The 20,370-nt window shown below is 41.0% G+C and overlaps 2 protein-coding genes across 6 annotated transcripts in view; one reads left to right on the forward strand and one right to left on the reverse strand.

Annotated features, from left to right (window-relative positions):
- Window positions 1-8,173, reverse strand: part of KBTBD12 (kelch repeat and BTB domain containing 12) — a 57,631-nt gene extending 49,458 nt beyond the window's left edge. For 2 of the 3 annotated variants that reach the window (XR_001875751.1, XM_017820542.1), the window contains exon 1: window positions 8,094-8,173. The gene's annotated coding sequence lies outside the window, so the exon portion shown is untranslated. Of the gene's footprint in view, window positions 1-5,146; window positions 5,431-8,093 lie in introns of those variants that run through there. The other variant, XM_017820543.1, reaches the window with a different exon arrangement.
- The window catches only part of MGLL (monoglyceride lipase), a 108,901-nt gene that overhangs the window by 21,180 nt on the left and 67,351 nt on the right, over window positions 1-20,370 (forward strand). The window lies entirely within an intron of this gene.

Consider the following 20,370-nt stretch of genomic DNA (forward strand, 5'->3'; position numbering starts at 1 on the left):
CAATTATAGACTTCCTTTCAAAGCAGTCATTTCCAATTGCCTTCTGCCTCCTTTCACTGTTGCTGATCCAGAGCCTGTTAAAATTGAGGGAAAGATTTCCCCTGACTTTAATGAACTCTAGATCAGTCCATTAGTCCCTTGGCTATTCAAGTTTTGTCTCTTAGGCACCTGAAGAACATTAGTCCTTGCTTAGTGATGAAAGTACCTCGTGTTTCCAACAGGCCCTTGAGTGAGACTGCTGCAATGAGGCATTCTCAGTGTTCACAGCATTTCTCAAATTAGGAGTTATGTCTAAGCAGAGATTTCAGAAAAGAGTTTGACAAGATTAAAAAATGGAAAAACGTTAGACTTGTTTCTCTATTTTTCGCAGTGATCTACACCTCTGCAAAGCAGGTGGGAAATAAATAGTACCACCCAGTTCCCTGGCACTTCACAGAGCCATAAGTGGATGTGTGGATATTTAATATTCTGCCTTACAGCAGGCTTGGGTACCAGTTTGCAGAACAGTTTTGATGCAAAAACCCTGTACTTACAGCCTTGCAAAGCAGTCAGGAAGCTGCTGCCTCACTTTACCAGTGGGTTTGTCTGTGTCCCATCACTCCCCATTTCACCAGTAGCTTCTCCCCAGGCTCCAAGCTGAGAGAGCCAAGACAATGGTTTGGGCAGAGACAGCTTTCAGCCCCAAAGGATGGTGGCAAATTGGCAGGAAGCAACTTGGTCCCATTGGCCAGATTCCTTACTCTTTCACACCAAAGCATAGGTCACTGGTTTCTGCAGAGTTGCTACTGGTGTCCTTTGGGATAAACAAAGGGTCAATAAATGGGGTCCAGCTTTTGAGCTGTACTCCTGCTTCTCAGTGGGATGTTTATGTGCTGCAAATTCACAGAGTTGTGGTTCTACTTACTGGAAGCTCAAAGGAGATTTTTAATTAAATTGTAATTATTCACATATTCCCTCCAGTTTTATTTATGGGGAAAAAACAAGGAATTCCATGGTCCTATTTATGTTTGGGGTTTGGGGGTTTTTTTTGAGTGGGAGATACTGTAGTGAACCTCTTTGCCTTTCAGATAAGCAAGCTGCAGAATTTGAGGTACAGTGGTAGAGGTTCAGTGGGAGAATGGCATTTACCCGTCACTTGAGGGATACCAGTCCTTAGCACAGTTTTTGCCTCTAATGTGGTCATGAGACAGTTCTGTTTTGGAAATGCATTAAGGACTCGTGTCATGAATCACCAATACTCGAACAAGTCCTAAAGCTGTGGCATAGTCATGTTTGAAACACATTGTAAACATGATATGAAGTGCTTAATGAGACTGTTGAAATGAATAACATTCCTCACCAGCTTAAATATTTGCAGGATCAGGGGCTCGTATGGCAGATTGAACTGGTTTTCTCAAATCCTGGCAGCACAAAGAGAAGTCTTAGTTTCATCAAAGAAATATGTATCGACATAAAAAATAAGCACATGAAATTCTTTGAAATCCATCTAAATGTATTTTTAAAAACAGTCCAGATTTCTCTACAGATTTAGATAGATGTTTTTTTAAAATACTATAGTTATTTCCCAGGTGAAAAGGAAATCTACATATCATCAAACTCAAACCTACTCTTTTAGCTGTTCAGTTGGGTTTGCAAGTAGTCATCATTCTGCAAATTACACAGATTCCTCATTTTGAGTGCTAAATTAAAAGCCAAGTATGCTTGAAGACTAGCATTTCCTTGATTTTATCAATTCTTTCCATATTCCAAATCCAGAACTAGAAGCAACAAATCTGAGAAATGAATCTGAGTTATTACCAGATTTTAAAAATGGAATTGGAAGACAAAACATTAATTTTATAGTCTGGATGTGGGCCAAGCTCTGATCTCTTCTAAAAAACGATCAAAGACAGGAAGTTGAGTACAAAAAATACAGCAATGGCACTTTGAAATCTACATTTTTTTTTGGTCTTTATTTTTTCCCTGGCTCCACTGAAATTAAATATTGCATGTGAGAAAATACAGGTCTTAATCCTGCATCAAATGCCTCTGGAGAAATCTTTACAGTCAGAAGAAGTCTTTTATGAGATAGAAAATGTTCTTTTTTAAATCCTACATGATAATTAGATGTTTATTGTTTTCCCTTTGTGCTATTTTATCACCTCATAATATTTGATCTTCACCGCATTATGATAAAGGAACCACACTATATCTCAACGATCATAAGCACAGACACCTTAAAGAAGATGAGCTGTAGTGCCTTGAAACAGGTTGTTCACTCTCCAACTGTGAGAAAGTGTTGGTAACTACCAACAAGTCCCCAATTCTGTTTTGCAATCTGACTAATCAGGACTTTTCCTCCAAAATGATCAACTTCTCTCCTTTCTCTTTTGTGATGTCAGATCATCACACATCCCCCAGCTTTTCCATAATGGTCAAAATGTGCATTTCTAATGTGAAGAACAAGTGAGATGATTAATCACCGTCATCTTTCCCAGACTTTTGTGCAGATCAGGAAGAAGCTGTGTGTGTAGAACTGAGTTACGATTTCATTTCCTTTGCTGGTCACCTTTAAGGGTTTTTTTTCACTGTTAATTTAGCTTTCTTAAGAGCAACGCTTTGTCTTTGATTACACTGTTCATCAGATTTGTGAATTTTAAGTGTTCATACCAGTGATTAGCATATCTGGCACAACATGCTCGCAGTCGTTTTCTCCTCTCTTTCATCAGTAAGACATTAGCAATAGGAATCTTGAGGCACAGTGTAGCTCATGTCATTTATGTACTACTTTAGGTACTAATTATCTGATGGATAGGTCCTACACCCACTACCCAGGCAATGAAGGCACTGTCCATCTGCACCCAGGGCAGGTGGGCTCCTCAGCAGCAGAACTATGTACAGCCTGGGAATGGTAGAGAGTGAGGCTCCTCTTCTCCTGGAATTGGTCCATACTCAACCATCACCTCATCCTTGGGCAGAATTGTGCAAGGAGGGTCCACCTTGCAGGCAGGATTGCCTGCAACCCTCCAACCTGTCTTCACCCACCTCAGTAAGCTCTGCAGAGCAATGCTGCTTACCCAGACAGAGCTATAGGAAAAGTGTGGTTACCTCACATTTTCAAGAAGACAGTATTTGCCTTTCCTTGTCAGAATGCACCTTCTTCATTTCTGTGCTTTGATAGCACAGCAAGCTCCTGACTGAACTGTACTCAATAAAATCATGCTTTTGACTTGTATGTAAGTCTACTTTCTCCATCCGACAGCTGAGGAAACTGAAGTTAAAAGGTTAAAAAGAAAACAGGATTAAAACCCAGAGGTGAAATGCTTCCATTAACTTCAGAAATTCATCCCTGTACATTAGCTGCAAACTTGTCACTTCCCTCCTGGCTTTTAGCAGAGTTTAGGTGAGGTCACTGGAAGAATATTAATATTCTCCTTTATATCACTGGAAAGACTATTAAAGGGTAATAATGAAACAGTGCTGCTTTGCTTTCCCTCTGGGTTACAGAGGGGGAAAGATGGTACATTGATATTAAAAGAAAGGATAAATGTGATACAAATATAATTTCCAGTGAGAGACTGCTCTGAGATTGTGCCAGAGGCTGGGTTGTCATTATAAAACCTCCAGCACAAGGTTCAAATCCTTTGTAATGTCACCAGGAGCTGAAATCAGAGTTACCACCTTATTCAGAGTTTTGGGATATTTTTTTTCTTCTACTGTGAAAAATGGATTCAGGTGCAAATTTTCATTGGATGTTACTTTATTTCAGAGCCAGGCTATTCATTTTCCTCCAGTTCTGGCTGCTACTTTAATTTTTTTATCAACTGTTTTGTTAGTCTAATTTCACTTTTTCTTTTTTGCCTTTGTGCCATGGAAGAGCCATATATAATTTTATGCAGGAGCTCCAGCATACGCTTTGCAAGGCAGTAGGGTGCTGCATGAGCAGTTTAAAACATAAATAAGCACACTGCTGTGAGCTCAGCTCTACAGCTTTTATGAGGTTATCAAACTATAAATAAATGCTGTCCTCGATTCTCAGTTACATTGCAGCCTCTTTGAACTGCCCCAGCACAAAGGCACTGTAAACCAGATGGAAGTATCTCATCAGGAATTTCCCCCAACCTCTGGAAAAAAAAAGCTACCTAGTAATTAGAGACATTATTTTGTCTGTATTTTTGGCTGGGACAAAGGTTTTTCTTGTATTTTCCCAAGGAATCTCCTCTTTCCGTGCCGTGGTGGGAGGGTGGGAGCTGCAGGACCTGGCCCGGCAGAGGTCACAGCACCCAGTGTGGGGGGCACCTCCTGCATCCTCCTCTTCCTCCTCTGCTTTTTTTTTCTTTTTTGTTTTTCTTTGCCTTAATGAGGCTGCCCTGCCTTCAGCCTGCCTCCCTTCAGGTGCTGAAAGGATCAGAGTTCAGTCACATCAAAGAACCGGTGCCTCTGCCTATGAATTATTTGTGCTTCCTTTGTTATCAGTAAGCTGAGAAGCAAATCTGTTAATTGTATGCATTATGACATTTGGCTGACAGCCACAGCAAGGCAGAAATCAGTACCCAGATGATAATAATGTTATAATCTCAGGGTTTAATTATAAAAGCCGTGCTGGCATTTAAGATCAAGATTTTAAACCGTGCAAAAGATCCCGCAGTGCTCTAAAAGGGCAAACAATAATGCTAATCTTGATACAAGGAAAAATATAATAAGAATAAGATATAAAAAGGAAGCTTGGGGGAATTATAGATGTTCCTGTATCTATAGGATAACAGGAATTATTCTCTTAATTCTGATACCTGGAAAGATGCCAGAAGAAATTATTATGTGATTGAATTATAAGGATTTAGAGGGTAACAAGGTGATAAAAGCAGCTATAACACCTATTTATCAAGAACAAATTGTGTCAATCCAATCTAATTTTCTTCATTTTTTTCAGGAATAATAAGGGATAAATTAGATACTTTATCTTGAGTTACTGATATGGTCCTATGTGATAATATTGCAAACAAATTGTGATGAAATCAACAGACTAAATCAACATCAATTAGATGCCCAAATGGCTGAAAAAGCAGATTCAAAGAATAGTTATTGGTGGTCAGACTGGGAAGAATCTCTAGCCTGTGGCTGGAGATCTGTGCTGAAAAGGTCACTCACAGTTTCAGGGAACACTTACTTCCATGCTTTGATTCAGATAATATTTCTTGAATCAATTTCATCCATTCTGTCCAGAAAAAATACACAGACCTGTGGCAGAGCATTAAGTGAGAGGATTCTTTTTAAGAAATTTATGTTTATATGAACATACAGGTGTCTCTTAAAAATGGTTCTCTGTGACAATTAGACATGTAGAGCTTGGACATGTTTCAAGTATCACCATAGCTACGAGCAGCTTCAGTACCTTTCCTGAAGTTTTGCATATTCTTCCAGCTGCCACTTACTTGGGGATTTAGGATTATCAGACTTCCAAAGGTATCTAATTAAGTTAAAAGTCTGGCTCCTACTTAAGCTCACTGTGCAATTTAGGGACTGAAGTGTCTGTATCGCTTTTAAATGTAAAACTTCAGCCTTAAGTAGTTTAGGCAGTCTTAAAGGGTTTGCCAGATGATGGAATCTCCTTCCATAAAAGCCAGAGAAAGAACACTCTTTGCTCAGCCCTCTCAGTCTCCCAGGATCAGCCCCATAGCAGGTACAGTTCCAGTGATCTGAACTCATTTATTGCTGCCAGGGAAGGAGGAATTTTGAGGGTTTGAAGCTGTGAACACTTCAAATCAATTTATGTCATTGACCTACATAAAAGAAAAGTTTAAATATCCTTCTGAGAGAGACTTTAACTATTTTTCTCCCTCCATCCCTGTGGCACCTTGTTTATTTTCACATTCCATCTGATACTGAGGAGCCAGGGTCAAGGCAGTCTGAGGTCTCCCTATATCCAAGCATGGCCAGGTCCTACTGGGATGTGCTGCTAGGCAGGCTCATGGGAGCTTTCTTAGCCAGGTACAGGCTGCAAGTGATGTAAAAGGAGACTTTTGGTGCAGAAAGACAGGCTGCTGACCTACAGGCTGCTCCTGTAGATGTAGGCTCCTGTAGTTATGGCAGTGTTGTGTTCCCCTGTGTGCATCCCACTGTCAGCAGAGCCTGCAACTGTCTCCACTCAGACCACTACAGACACAGCCTGGCCTTCCTGCAGCAGCTTCGTTTATTTTCTTTCTCATTTCATTGTTCTTAATTTAAAATAACAATAAAATGGGACTCAACAAGACTCTCTGGGCTAGGAGAAACTTGGCACCTAACAGGGAGAATTTTGAAGCAGTCTGCAAAGCTCTAGAAACTGTGTTTGGGAGCATGATTGACCATTGGAGACCTGAAGATGCTTTGATCAGTTTTCAAAGCCTTTGGGTAGTTTCTGATTCCGGGAAGATTTGACAGTTTGAGCTCCGTTTACTGCCAAGACAGGGGCCTAGATGTGGGATTGGATTAATATTGATCATATCTCAGCAAATACCAGGCTCTTTTTTTTTTTTTAAACTGTTATAGATTCATGAAAAAAATCAAAGCAGCTGGAAATGAAAGACCCTGTGGACCATCTTTTCAAATATGCCTTCACCTGACCTTAATTTTACTCTGATTCAAAGCTCAGTGAAGTCAGTCAAAAGAATCCCATGGTTTAAGTAGAAAATGGATGAAGCTCTGTTCACAAAAAAATACCTATAAACAAAGCCAAGTCTGAGCCAATTATGTGCACTAATTGCATGAGAACAATAGAAGCTAAAGATGTACGTACAGAGCCCATTTCTTTTATAGTTCACATATGCAGATCATTTTTCTTACAAATAAAAACTAATTGAAATCATAAAGTGCTCATTCAGAGAAGGAGGATGCACAAGTTTTTTACAATGACAGATGCCAGCAGAAGGAAAATGTATTTCTAAAATGCATTTCAGTAGCTCTTTAAGTAGCCTGGCAAAGGTCTTAGAGGTTTCTCTTTCTGCATTTCTCTAAATATACTGGAGAGTTTAGGAAAGGTCCACTTTCTGGAACAGTTATATCATACAGTGTAAATTGCACTGTATCATAATTAAAAGAAACATAATTTATTAAGTTGGTGCAAACTAGGCTCTATTTGCATTTTTACAACAGAAAATATTGTGAACTCCTATTGCTAATATTTATATAACTCTGGAGCATGCACCCCTCTGGCGAGCAAATGCTAATATGTAAAAACCTTAATATCCTCATCACTCAGCAGCAAAATTAGAATAAAGGGCAGATTGTAAATCCTTATAACTTGACATCAGCATTCCATTAATTACTGTTTGAATCCAGACTTCCCCTTAAATTTCTCAAGTTTCAGTTTCAATCTCTATCAAGCAAATATCTGGGTATGTCCATATCCACAGAAACAAAAATTCAGAGCTACCCATGGCAACAACACAGCACCACCTCCAAAATGGCCCCTGCACTAACACACATATTTGATACCTTCTAAACCTGCAATCCCCACTGAACCCTTATATTGGAAATGTTCAGCCCCTTGACAGCAGGGATCAGTGCCAGGCACACAGAGACACCCTGATGGGAGAAGCAGGAGTTTCTCCAAGCTTCCTTTCTGGAAGCAAGTCCAGATGTTTGCAAGTTTCTGGAGCATGCAAAGCTTCCCACCATGTACAGACCTCAGGCACTGACATTTCTGCGTCCACAGGCTGATCCTGCTTCCACACTGCTGGAAAATCCCATATAGCTGCAAACAGACCCCAAGTTTGATATTGTTCACTGGTTCCTGTCCTAACTTCATTATTAATCTCTTACATTTCCACTACAAACTGGACAGCAGGACCTGTAAGGAACTGAGAGAGCCTCAATTTTGGCACCAAGACTGTGTCCTACAGCCTCCTCCCCGTGTCACTGCCTTGCAGCTGGCCCTGCATCACTGCATTTAGGCTCCCTCTCCAGGATCTTTAAGGGTTCCCCAAGACATACGTTCAAGTGTCCCTGCCCACAAGTTTCCCATGCAACCAGCAACCTAAAGCAGCCTGGCCCTGGTGATTTCACATTGCCCATCTGTCCCAGCACCACACTCCCTTCCTTTTCCTGTTCCGAGTGGTGAAAGGATTCAAATGTACCTTTCCGACGCTGGGAGCCGCAGGTGTCCGTGAGAGTAGGTGGGAGAGGAAACAGAGCTCTGACACAGCAGCACAGAGCTTCTGGTGAGCAGTGAGGTGCCAGGGCTATAAATAGCCCATGCTGGGCTCCTGGCTGGGATGAGAAGCTGCTCCAATGTCAGGCACAGGGACACATTAGGACACAGCCAACTGGCACCAGTGCTGCTCTCCTTCCCCCTCTCTGTGTGCTGCCTGCCCTGCTGCCTGCCCTGGAGCCTGCCAGGGCTAAGGAACAGCAGATTCCTCTTTGGGATGGCATGGCCACAGCTTGTGTTGGTGGCCCACCTCAGGAATTACGTCTCCCCGCAGACCTTGCCACAGAACTGGGCACATCTCTGTGTGGCAGCTGTTCCTGGGTGGCTGGAGCAGTTCCAGCGTCTGCGATGCTCAGACTGACTCCCACCTACCTCTGAGGTCTGGGTACCAAACCAGAAGAGATGCTGTTGCTCACTGACACCATCCAAGTCACTCTCAAAGCCAAGGCCACTGTCAGTCTCCACAGCTGACAGAAATTTTCCCAGACTGTTTCTCTTCTAGCCCTATTGCTCAATCACTAAGAGCAGAAGTTGTACATAAAAGGATTGCCAGCCAAGTGTTATCTGTATATTTTAAGGCCTGACTATCTTCTTGTTTCTACTGGTGTAAATCAGAAACAGATCTACTAAATTGGTCCAGAATAGCGGGGCCACACTGATTTACATCAGCTGCAGATCTTGTACTCTGGAAATTAAAGGGGAACAGAGAGGGCCATAATACACTATTTATATCTCCATATGTTTAAGCAAAGATGGAAAAAAGATTAAGCAAAATTCAGGGTTATAAAATTGATTAATGTTGAGCCTATACTTTTAGTTGAGAAAGACATTAAGGGGTTTTCAGAATGTTCTTTTTTAAATTGCATTAATTTATTTATTCACCGTACTAATTGGTTGATTGATCATAATAGCTTCTGAGAAAATTGAAAATGAAATGTATTTCCTTCTCTAGATTTTTAGTCTGATGGTTTTATTACAGAGTTTTTCCAAAAGCCATAGAGGAAGTGTACAGAAACATTCAACTGTTAATAGCAGTTTGTTGGTTTTAGAGGGAAAATTAAAGTACATAATTTTAAAAGCATATTTCATACCATTTGTGAACAAAACTAGGAAAAAGATCAAAGTGATTAAAGTTTACTCATGTCAGAAAATTCAATAGATCAGATTACAAAGATATATATTGTCTAAACTCCCATATTGTTCTTATTAAAAGTTCAGTTTATCTTAGAAATAAAAATATCCAATCTGATACCACAGCTTTCACAGAAGCCAAGATGGAACAGTGAGCTGATGAAATGCCACAGCTGTGATAAAAATGGACCATATCCCCTAAATTGCCCTGTTCTCCTCTGACTTGGAACAATTTATAATATGGTGCTGGTTAACATGGAATGTTTATGTAATGAATTTTATTTATATGAAACCACTCCACTACCATAATAATAATCATGTTTCCCTTATGGTGCATTTCTTCAGGTAATTTCTATAATGAGCCTGTTTCATAAAAATACTAATGCTTTTAAGGTAAATTTCCTTTTATTGCTCATGAAATTCTGAATATTTCTCTTGCACATCACTGAATTAAGTGGGACACCCCATCTTGCAGTGGGGCAACCAGCTGGGCAGCTCTCAGCAGCACTTTATGATGATACAAATGGAATGTGTGCCACCCATATTTTTGCTGAATTAAAAACTCTCTCTGCTGTGATCCAAGCCTGTTTTCACCCTCATGTGATTAAGTCATAATCCTTTTGTTCTGATATCATTATCTGTTGCCATGGTGATTTTAATTATAAAAATGAATGGCTGAGAAGTGGGCAAAGACAAAAGTTTTCCCTGAACTTTGTTAAGTTAATGGCAAAAGGAAGAGTATCTGTGGTAATTCAACAAATGTGTGATCTTTTTACACAATGTATTTTAAAACAGTGAAAAGGAGTAGGCACCAGAAACAGAAAAGGCCCATTTGATGTGAATATGTCATTGTTTAGGAAATATGTGTTGAATTCAATGTTTTAGAACAATGTTTTCATGACACCAGTACATTCTGGCGCTGCATTAACAAATATTCCCTTCTAAATCTCAACTTCTAGCAATTCATCTACTGGGAAAATAGACCTTTTTTTAGGAAAGCATTTAACCAGTTTCCAAGAGCATGTTTATACCAGTACAGACTTTGGGAACAGCTACACTACAGTCACACTTCATCCAAAAGCAGGACACATGTTCTGATGGGCGGGTGCACACAAACTGTCCGTGGGTGAAGCTCTGCTCTGGTTTGCCATGAGCAGAACCATGAGCTACACTCAGTTATAGCTGAACTTTATAGAATAGAGACCTACATCAGCTCAGTTAAACTCTGAGTGGCATCAGGATGTGGTTTTTCTTTGCTGTCACTGAAACATCGCAAACAAGGTGCTGAACTGAACTCATGCCCTCTGTCACTCTTGCCGTCGTCAAGAGCAGAACTTCATCCTCTGCTGAAAAATACACCGTGTTACACGGTTGCATCATTAAGTGGTGACACATCATCATAGCTCAGAAGAGACTCTCACAGTTGATTCTGTGAACCCAGGTGACTGCCCAGTGTGGCCACTGCTCTTCACACCTCCCATCTCAGCAGCTCCTCGAAGCTCCTCAGCCTCTTTTCCTGGAGAGTGAGACAGCCTCTGATTTGGCGACTGGTACCTCACATTTGCTTTATTTCCCATATGAGTAGTTCTGGCATGTTCATTCATCCACTTGGCACCAGCCATGCATGGAATTGACTCCAGACCGGCTGCAGCAGGGATGGCACCGGCACCACTCACTGCCACAGCTGCTCCCTCCTCCCAGCGCGTCCTGTGTGGGCAGCTTTGGCATCCTCCTGTCTGGGCAGAGAGTTAGAGTGCCTTCAGGCCCTGATGGTGGGGTTGGACCACATTACTCTGGGTGCTCTACAAATGGCGATTCTTCTATTTGTATTATGTCAGGAGCGGTAATGATGTTTTGGTTATCAATACAGTGCCAGTTTGGATACATAGGGAGAGAAAAAAAGCAGAAACACAGAGATTTCCAGTTTAATCCTGTTATCTATTCTGTCAGTCCAGAGACAACATTGATTTTATTTTTTTCTTTTCTTAGGGTAAGTGTTGACCTTTAAAGCAGACCAAGGGCAATCTCGAGCTTGCCTGTGACCACCGGTCCGGGGGGCAGCACCCTGCAGCCCCTCTGAATTGAAATCTCTTTCTGGCTCTGTCAACTGATTCCCAGGTTGCCTGACAGATAATGTGGCATGGCAGCCACCCGCTGCTTTTTCATTTAAATAAATGAGAAAGTTGTGGTTAAATTAACACTCCAGCGGAGGTAATAAGGACCGACTCAGCAGCTGCCATGATGTATGCAAATTGCAGTTTCACACATTAGGGGATAGATGTTGCTTAATTTGTAGGTCTTTCGGTCTTTTAAATGAAAGAGTCTCCATCAAGTTCAGGCAATCTTAAAAAAAAAAAAAAAAGGCAAAAGAAACCCCCTGAAGTCAACTTACTCACAAGTGCTTCTAATTGCACCTACAGTCTTTCTTCTGGGGGTTCCCTCCTGAGCCCCGACAAGCAGTTATTGCTGAGTTACACTGCACTGCTTTTAGGCAAAATATCTGTTGATTTCCAAAGAACAGAGAGCCTGATTAGAGAGGTACTGCCAACCCTTCGGTACAAACAGAAACCTGATTTTATTTGCAGTGGTGCCACAATCCAGAGGCTCAACATCCATCAGGGTTTTTTCCTCTGGAAATGAAACTGTAATAGAGCAAAGGAAGAGCTGTGATAGCTGCCAGTTAATCAGACAGCAGGAACGGGCTGATAGGAGAGAACCTTTTCTCCTTTTAGCTCAGTAGAGATGGGAATGGAGATGCAAAGAAGCATGTAACTGGATGGGGTTTGTGGAAAGGTTGTTCTGTGCATTAGTTTTAGTCCTCTTTAATCTCTGTAAGAAAATTATGGATAGAACTGTGTTAGGCTCAAAAGATTTCTAAATGGACACCAAAACTGAAACTCAGAAGGGGAAGTCCATACTCAGAATAGCAGAACTTGGGGCTATTATGGCCACAGACAGTAGGAATAATTAATGTTTTTCATGGTATGTTCTGTGAGAAGAAGCAAAATATTAAAACATTCTAAATCAAATTTCAGCTGGCTCAAAATGCTGAGGCCACAGATATAAGGCTAAAAAATTACTTGAAACTCAAAATTCACTAGGTATTTTCCAGGTTTTATTCAGAAAGGCAGAGGTTTTCTTCTAAAATAGTTCCTTTTCACATGATTTGGGGATTTGCCTATCTTTTTTGCTCTTCTGACTTAGACAGTCAGTTCTGTCTAAGCTATTGCCACAGGGGAGAAGATGCTCTTTCCTCTGTCCTGGTCACCAATTTCTCCATGCTCAATTTCTGTTCCAGGATGTCATCTTAGCCTTCACTTAATACTTTTCCCAACCTAGGGATACCTTAGTGACCCCTGGCATTCCATTAGCAAAGAAATAACAGGAACTTGTCTTGTCTAGTCATTATTTGACTGCATGTGTTGAAACAAATTCTCACATGAAAATGCAAGATAAAAGCCACAATGAATTTGTGGACAAGAAACACTCAGACTATAACCAAAACACAGTGTCTGTGAGGGCTTCCCAATTCCCAGAAGTGAATGCATAGTCAGGCTGGTTTCCAGCTCCCTTCTGCAGGCAGAGCTGGCATACACCTTCTCCACATGGCTCTTATTCCTTCTTGAGGAAAGGAAACCTGGGCACTCAGGTGGGATGAGAGCTGCAGCCTGCCCTGAACTGAGCTGTTGGAGATAGGGATTGAGGGGAAAGCCCCAAGTGCCTCCATCCTGTTGTTCAGACTTCAGGACACCAACGAAGACCCTAATTCTGGCTGCTCTGACTTTATCTGCCATTCAGTACAAGCCCCTGTCACTCTCTTTGGTCTTTGTCTCTCATCACTAAACCGGGATGTAGATGATTTCCTATCAGTCCAAGAGATTAATTAGCATTTACTAAGCTGCAGGGTCCACTTGCCAATTGTGCAAATACATGTTTGTATATTCCAATAAATTCTGCATTTGCTGCAGCCCCCCAACCTGTCATACAACTGAGCCACCAAAAAAAAAAAAAAGGCATTTAAACCCCCTTTCTTACACAGTGGTTATGGTGAATAATTTATCAAATATGAAACAAATTATGCATCATTTTTTTGACAAACAGAGACAATGACTCAGAGACATAGACTGCTCCCATCATGGGCATGAGGCATCTGTCCCTAGAGTGGTATGAAGATAACACACTGTTGTCCCTTCCAACCTGATCCCTTCTGTGATTCTATGAAGATGATGCTGGTTCATACATGTCCACTCCGGAGCACTTAGATGGAGGTGGTTCCTCTCTCCCATTCCCATGCTGCCCCAAAGGTGACTGGGATTTGTAATGTAGTGCTGGAGCTCCAAGCCACATGGTGAAACTCTGTCCCAGAGGCACACAGCCAGCCTGAACTGTCTGTCCAGCCATGGGTGTCACAGTGACAGGGAGACAGATGGTCACAGCAGGAGTGCAAAAGAAGGACCACCAGCAGGGCCTTATCCTCACAGAGCTCAGTAAATGGTGCACATCCTGACTCGGGCTGGGCACCAGATATCCTCCTTCACCCCATGATCTGAGTCATCAGGCTGCAGCTTTGTGAGTTCACCTGCAAGGGATCTCATGAATTAGGAGGTAAGAACTTGGAAAGATCTCCACTACCGTCTCCCTTTTAACTGCCCACCTACAGTTGCCCATAAACATGCAGCTGATTTTGCTCAAACCTTGCAGCTGAGCATAGTGGTTTATCCTAGAGCAGCAGTATATCATAGAAAATAAATAGGAATTAGGATCCTTCAGAAAAAGTAAAATTTCTTCTACTTTTCTTCACAAAAAAAGGATGAAGAAATGTAGCATCTTCCAAGTTACATCCCATGTGGCAGTCTTCCAAACCTCTTTCCATATGTTCCTAAGTGTTGAAAGCCCAAATGTTCCCTATCTTGCTGCCAAATTCTCTGGCTCAATCCAAATGGCTCTTACAATACAGTTGGGCATTGTCTAGTGAAAAAAAAAAATCCCCTCAGATAGATTGATAATTAAAAATATATTTGATCATCAGATAGATATGAATGGCCAAGGGGTGCTGTGCTGAATGAATCATTCATGCTCACATATTTCAAAGCAGAAGGATATCTTTCTAATCTTACTGGAGTTGCCCCAGAAATCCTTGATTGTTACAGAACATATTGCTGAAGAGATTTGAAACTGGGGGCAGAGGCAGAGGCAGACGAGCCCCAGCAGAGCTGCAGTGCCGGGGTGCAGTCTGGGGTGCGTGTCTGGACTGGGTGCAGAGAGAGGTGTTGGACTCGGGCAGACATCGTCGTTTTGGTTTCACTCCTGTCTCATTTCAGACTGAGCCCCACAGAATTAAAGGCTAGGAATTTATCCTTGTTTTAAACCAAAGCATAGCTGCTGCTGTAGTCCCATCCCTTGCTGGTTTTGAGGTGCTGGGCACAGGTGTTGGGGTGGAACTGAGGACACACACATTGTTTAGCATGTCTCGCACACATTTCACAGCTCAGGAGGGAAAGAAATGTTCGTGGTCTCTGGCTCAGGTGCTGAATGTTGCAGCTTCTCCTCTGCTCAAAACCTCCCAAGCTCTAGGAATGATGGAGCTTCATGCAGATATCTCCATCCATGAACTGAGTCTTTGCTCTTGTGTCTGAAAGTGTAGCATCTCCAAACCTTAGTTTCCATTTAAAAACTTACTGTAACTCTAGAGAAGAATCAGTGATCTACTGGGAAAAGTCAACAAGTGAAAAAAAAAAACAACACATGCTGATATCAAAGCATAGTACTGTGGACTGGAAGACTCCTGTGTGCAGGAGTTCAGGAATCCCCTCCGACAGGTCTGTAACAGGAATATGAACTGACATTACAAGCCCACAGCAACTGCAGATGCCCCTGACTCCAAAGCACAAACAAAACCACAGGTACCTTTGCTGCATGAGAGTCAATGACTGTAGCCAAGATATAATGGATAACTCGTGTTGGAGGAAACAGGATGAGGGTTGGGGGGAGAACTCCAGGATACTGTGACTTTTGATGTTATTAACAGTACATGCTGTTAATTGACAATAAGATCAAATGAAGGGTGTTAATGGCCTTGGGGCTTGAAGCCATTCATCTCTAAAGCCCATGAGATTCTGGTAACAATCCCTTGTTGTCCTGAGATATAACATTGTCATCTTTTATAGGAAATACTGTGACTAGGGAAGCTTTGTCCCCTTTTTCACTGCAATGTTCATTTGATTTCTCCTTTCTCTGTACCTCTGGGTTAATTATCACATGCATTAATTCAGTCTAGGAGGAAAACCAGTGAGTGTGTTTTCCTGCACTAGAAAGTATAAAGTAATTGTAGCAGACACTGTAAAAATTAAATAACTGAGAGGGAACAATTATGAACCAGATGCAAACAATAATGACTGTGGTGCTTAGTACAGAATAAGTCATGTGTGAATTCATGGTATTAAGGCACAACACCGAGCACAACTGGACCGTAACTCTGTTGGCCACTTGGTGCTACCAAGTAAAAGAACACTCCTAGGAGCCAGCAGTGTATCTGGGATAAGGTTTCTGCAAGATGTGGAGGTACTGCCTAGCACCTGTAACAGGAAGGCAAGGTATCTGCTACAATCCTCTTGCTTTTCCATACCCTAATGTTTATTTTTTCTCCAATGTGCATTTCACACAAGGGATATTCTTTATTTTCCCTGGTACTATTCCTGCTTTATATCAGTGTGAGCAAGAGCAGGATCAGGCCTCCAGTTAAATAACTAATGCAGCTGTTTTGCTGAAGCAGCTTCCTGGCTGGGAAATGAATCCAGTCAGCTGTGGATAACAAACCCCAGTAATAGAGATTTCAAAGATTTCATACATTAATTTTTTTCTTAATATTTGCAGAGTTACTTTTCTTGCAAAATCTGTTAGGCAGATGTTAGGAAGCAATTACTGTACATGAATCAGAAAGAAAATGAACATCTTACAATGAACACGTGTGAGTGGACTCAGTAAAGAAACTGATGATAGATGAGAGAAAAATCTAAAATATATCTTAGTGAAATCTGCCAGAATTTCCCTCAGGGTTATAAGGAAGAAACAGCACAAAGCAATGTCTTCTCATGAGCCATGTGTTCATTGTCTTTCCAAAACAAGCAGCCCACTGCCTTTTCTATCAACAGCAGAACCGTACTCACCATTCAGGGAGAGAAGTTGGCCCTGGCCAGCCAGGGAGAGTTCCCATCAACATCTAACAGCCTTTCAGGCAATTGCATCAGTGACCAATGTGGTGGACAGAACTAAGACACTGCAAAACTAAAACACTCTCAGATATTACAAAGTATCCTTAGAACATGGAGCACATAAATACGACTGATAGGACTGATCATATCTGTTAAACTCTTGTCTGCATGTACAGAATGATTGTAATTTTTATATATAAATACAAAAAATCTTCAAATGATGGTGGCAGGAATAATAACACCAGGAGAATTGGGTAGAAAGCAAAATTGTAGGGAAAACATTGCCCTGAAGAATGCAATTATCCAGGCTGTAGTTTTGTTCAGGACACAATATTCCCTACATTTGCAAATCTGAGTAATCTTCAATGACTGAAAAAGTTACTGCTTCCATTGTACACAGCACTTTAATAGATAGATTTTGAGATGAAATGGGAATTAGTAATGGTATAATTGGGTAAACAAAATTAGGAGCATTAAGAATGGATTCTGCCCTCAGCTTGCCTCCAGCGTTGAGTCCTACTTTTCTCTGCCCTGATTTCTCCTAAGCAAAAAAAAACAACAAACCTTCCTTTCTCAAGTACTTTGAAATCTCAGGTTCAAGGTACTAAATTACAATTAAGTAAAATATCTCCATAACTAATAATAAAAATATTGTGTGTCTTTTTCCATCACTAGCAGTCAGTGCACTTCCTAGTTGAGGTTTGTATAATTCCCTTTACATCACAGTGTGGCTGGAACAACTGAGGTCAAGTACAGAAATGATTCACCTGTACTGTGAAAGCTGCCTTAAGATGCCTTTTAGGGGTGAAAAGCAGACCTCTGGATCGTGCTTATTGTCACACAAAAAATCAGTTTCATTCAAAAATTAAATTTCACATCAGTAACTATAGCCTTCTAAATTCCATTCCATCGTTTATAACCTACAAACACTGTAAACAGAAATGCTACAAAAGAAGATTTTAAAATTACAAACCAGCCAGGATGCTTAATATTTCAGGTCTAATTTGCAATATAAAACCTCATTTTGAGAAATGCTATGAAAGCATCGGGGTTGGGTGCATTTTAGAACAGCATTTGTCATAAAAAAGAACTTGAACATTTGGGTTGCCAAAGCAGAAACAAGCACCACAGACACATTTTACCCTTATGGGGATTCATCAAGGTTGTGCAGTGCAGCTGTTGCCTTAGTAAAAGAAAGTATCGGCCCCTGGCTGAAGGAAACAGAAACATAATTATGTTATGATGATCTGGAAAACGTGCAAAGAAAAATTGGAATGCAAAGCGTGATAAATGAGGCTTTGTCAGTCGCAAAGCAGCAAGAAAACCAGGCGGCACAATAATAACTCTTTTCCAGTCAATGCTTCCAGTTTGGCTACCAAAATAAAGCTCCACTCTAACCACAGCAGAATAGCAGTAGCTTTTGGCTGTATGATTTAGTCCTACTACAATGACGCTGGGTATGGAGAGTGGATTACACAGTCAGCCTTAGGAATAGAAATGAGAAAAGGAACGGTCAGGCACTCCTCAAAATTGAGACCATAATTCCTGCTGGAGAAAATTTATAAAGTCGTCTTACCGTGATTTTTATGCATATTAAAATTCAAAGCTTAGGACCTTTTCCATTAGGATGCCTTTCAATTATGTTTTCTGCCATCAAAATCGAGGCTACCCACATTTTATGAACAGTACTATGGCCACAAACAGTCATATAATGGCAAAATAGGAAATGCCATCCTGTAACCCACTCTTTAATCTGTCTGCCTTCACAGTGACAAGGACAGGATTTCCCTTCTTGTGCTGCAGCAAGGTGGTTGTCCGGGGTATAAACCACTGAAGTTTATTCTCATGATGTGAGTGAATCCAGAGGGAAAATTTGACTAATTATATACCAGCACAGGAAACTTTTATTTAGAAAGCAATACTGGGCCGCAGAGATAAAAAGGAACAAATGTCTAAAGAAAACCTCGAGATAAAGGGGAACATGATTGGGGAAAAAAAAATCAGACTAAGGTGTTTTTGGCAGGGCTGCCATGCCCACATGCTCTCAGGGCCCAGCAGAGCTGAGGCTGTGCCCTCTAGTGCCGGCCACCTGCAACACTGAGCTGAGATCCAACACTGCTGAGCCTCTGCAGTTCCAGACCTCTATAAGAAAACTATTTATTCCCAAGGCAGATCTTTTCTCAAGCAAGAGGGTTGCTAGAATCACTCCATCAACTTCCCTTCCACAGAAAAAAAACTTTAGAGCAGAATTTCCCCTTTCATTTTGAATTTTCTGCCTTGGGAGGATGCCTTCCATACATTTCATACTAAGAAGGTCTCAGAACTTGTTACTAATAGTCCTCTGGGGTTTTTAATTAAACAAACAAGCAAAGAAAAACCCCTAAATGAACGACCAAACAAAATATGTACTGCTTCTGTAATTAAAAACAACCAGCTCTCAAGTTAACATTTATGTAGGATGGGTCATCTTCTGTACATCAGTTTAAAGGGCTGAAAGCTGTACTTAAATAATGTAATTTTAAGTGTGTATTTTTGGCCCTGTCAAATAAGGAGCACAGGCAAGATACGAATCACTCCACTCATACAGTCACTGTTTGGAACCTGCAGCTTTGCAAGTGATTTCTAATGACGGCATGATTTGCAGAATTTTTATTACCTACAAAAAATTAGGACTATTTTTACCATTAATTATTCTCATTTACATGGTAAAATTACTTTATTACTTGACTGTAGTTTGCATGTAGGGGTACTAAACCTCTTGTAGCTTAATCTAATAATTCCATTTGCACAGATTGGGGAAAGTGAAATCACTGATGGGCAACAAATTCAGTGGAAGCCTGCAAACAATTTCTGTGATACTAAGATATGCCTGTGCTTACCCTTCAACCTTTCTCCATTTCCCTTGGCAGTAATTTGTGAGGAGGTCCATGAGATTGCAGAATTGCAGACTAATGCCAAGCTACTTATAATTTCTCCTGATATTGTTAAGATTAAATGCTCAGCACAATATTGTCCTTTAATATTTTCTTCCTCAATTCGGTTTGCCTGACACCAAGCTTGTTTTTTGGCTGTAAGACATTAAAATAGATATTTTATCAGAAAATAAGAGCAGTTCATGTCAGCCCCCACTCCTGCCTCATCCTTATACATGTCTTATTCAGGAATACCAACAGGCAAGCAAAGGCAGATTACAGAAATAAGTAAAGCTGAATGACTGGACTCTGTCTAGGGATTCATTAAAAAAAAAACAGCCAAAGAGAAGGGCAAATCCAAATTAATGACTCTAAATCGACAGCTTTAGTGGTGTTGGCTTCTTTCCTTCTCACTTGATTTTAATTCTTCCTCTTCATGCTTCATCTCCCATCGTTTCCCACATGTTCTCTTGCTTGCGCTGTCTGTTGCTTTCTCCAGCTGCTCCCTGACTACTGTAACTTCCAGGGTTTTTCTGGTTTTGGAGCAGATATTTCCATAACCACATACTTCTTAGATATTTTATTATTCTTTCCTCCTCCCTGTTATTTTTTCCTCCTTCTTGCCAGCAAACGTTTACTTTGTGGTCCTTATGAGCAGAATCCCAAACGGTTTAGCACCCACACCCTATCCAATCCACTTCTCAAACAAAAATACTCCTTTGCAGCTTAAGAGCATGGTATCCTCAACCAGAGGAGAAGGATCTATCTTTGCATGACAACAGGATAGGATCCATAAAAAATTCATTCTGTGAACAAAAGCCTAACGGCAAAGAAAATTCTGTCTCATTCGTTTACCCCACCATCAGAACCACATGCCAGCCTGCTATGCTCTTTTCCCTTCCCTTCCCTTCCCTTCCCTTCCCTTCCCTTCCCTTCCCTTCCCTTCCCT

Source organism: Lepidothrix coronata, unplaced genomic scaffold (genome assembly GCF_001604755.1).
Source record: "Lepidothrix coronata isolate B3197 unplaced genomic scaffold, Lepidothrix_coronata-1.0 Scaffold84, whole genome shotgun sequence".
Taxonomy (NCBI): Eukaryota; Metazoa; Chordata; class Aves; order Passeriformes; family Pipridae; genus Lepidothrix; species Lepidothrix coronata.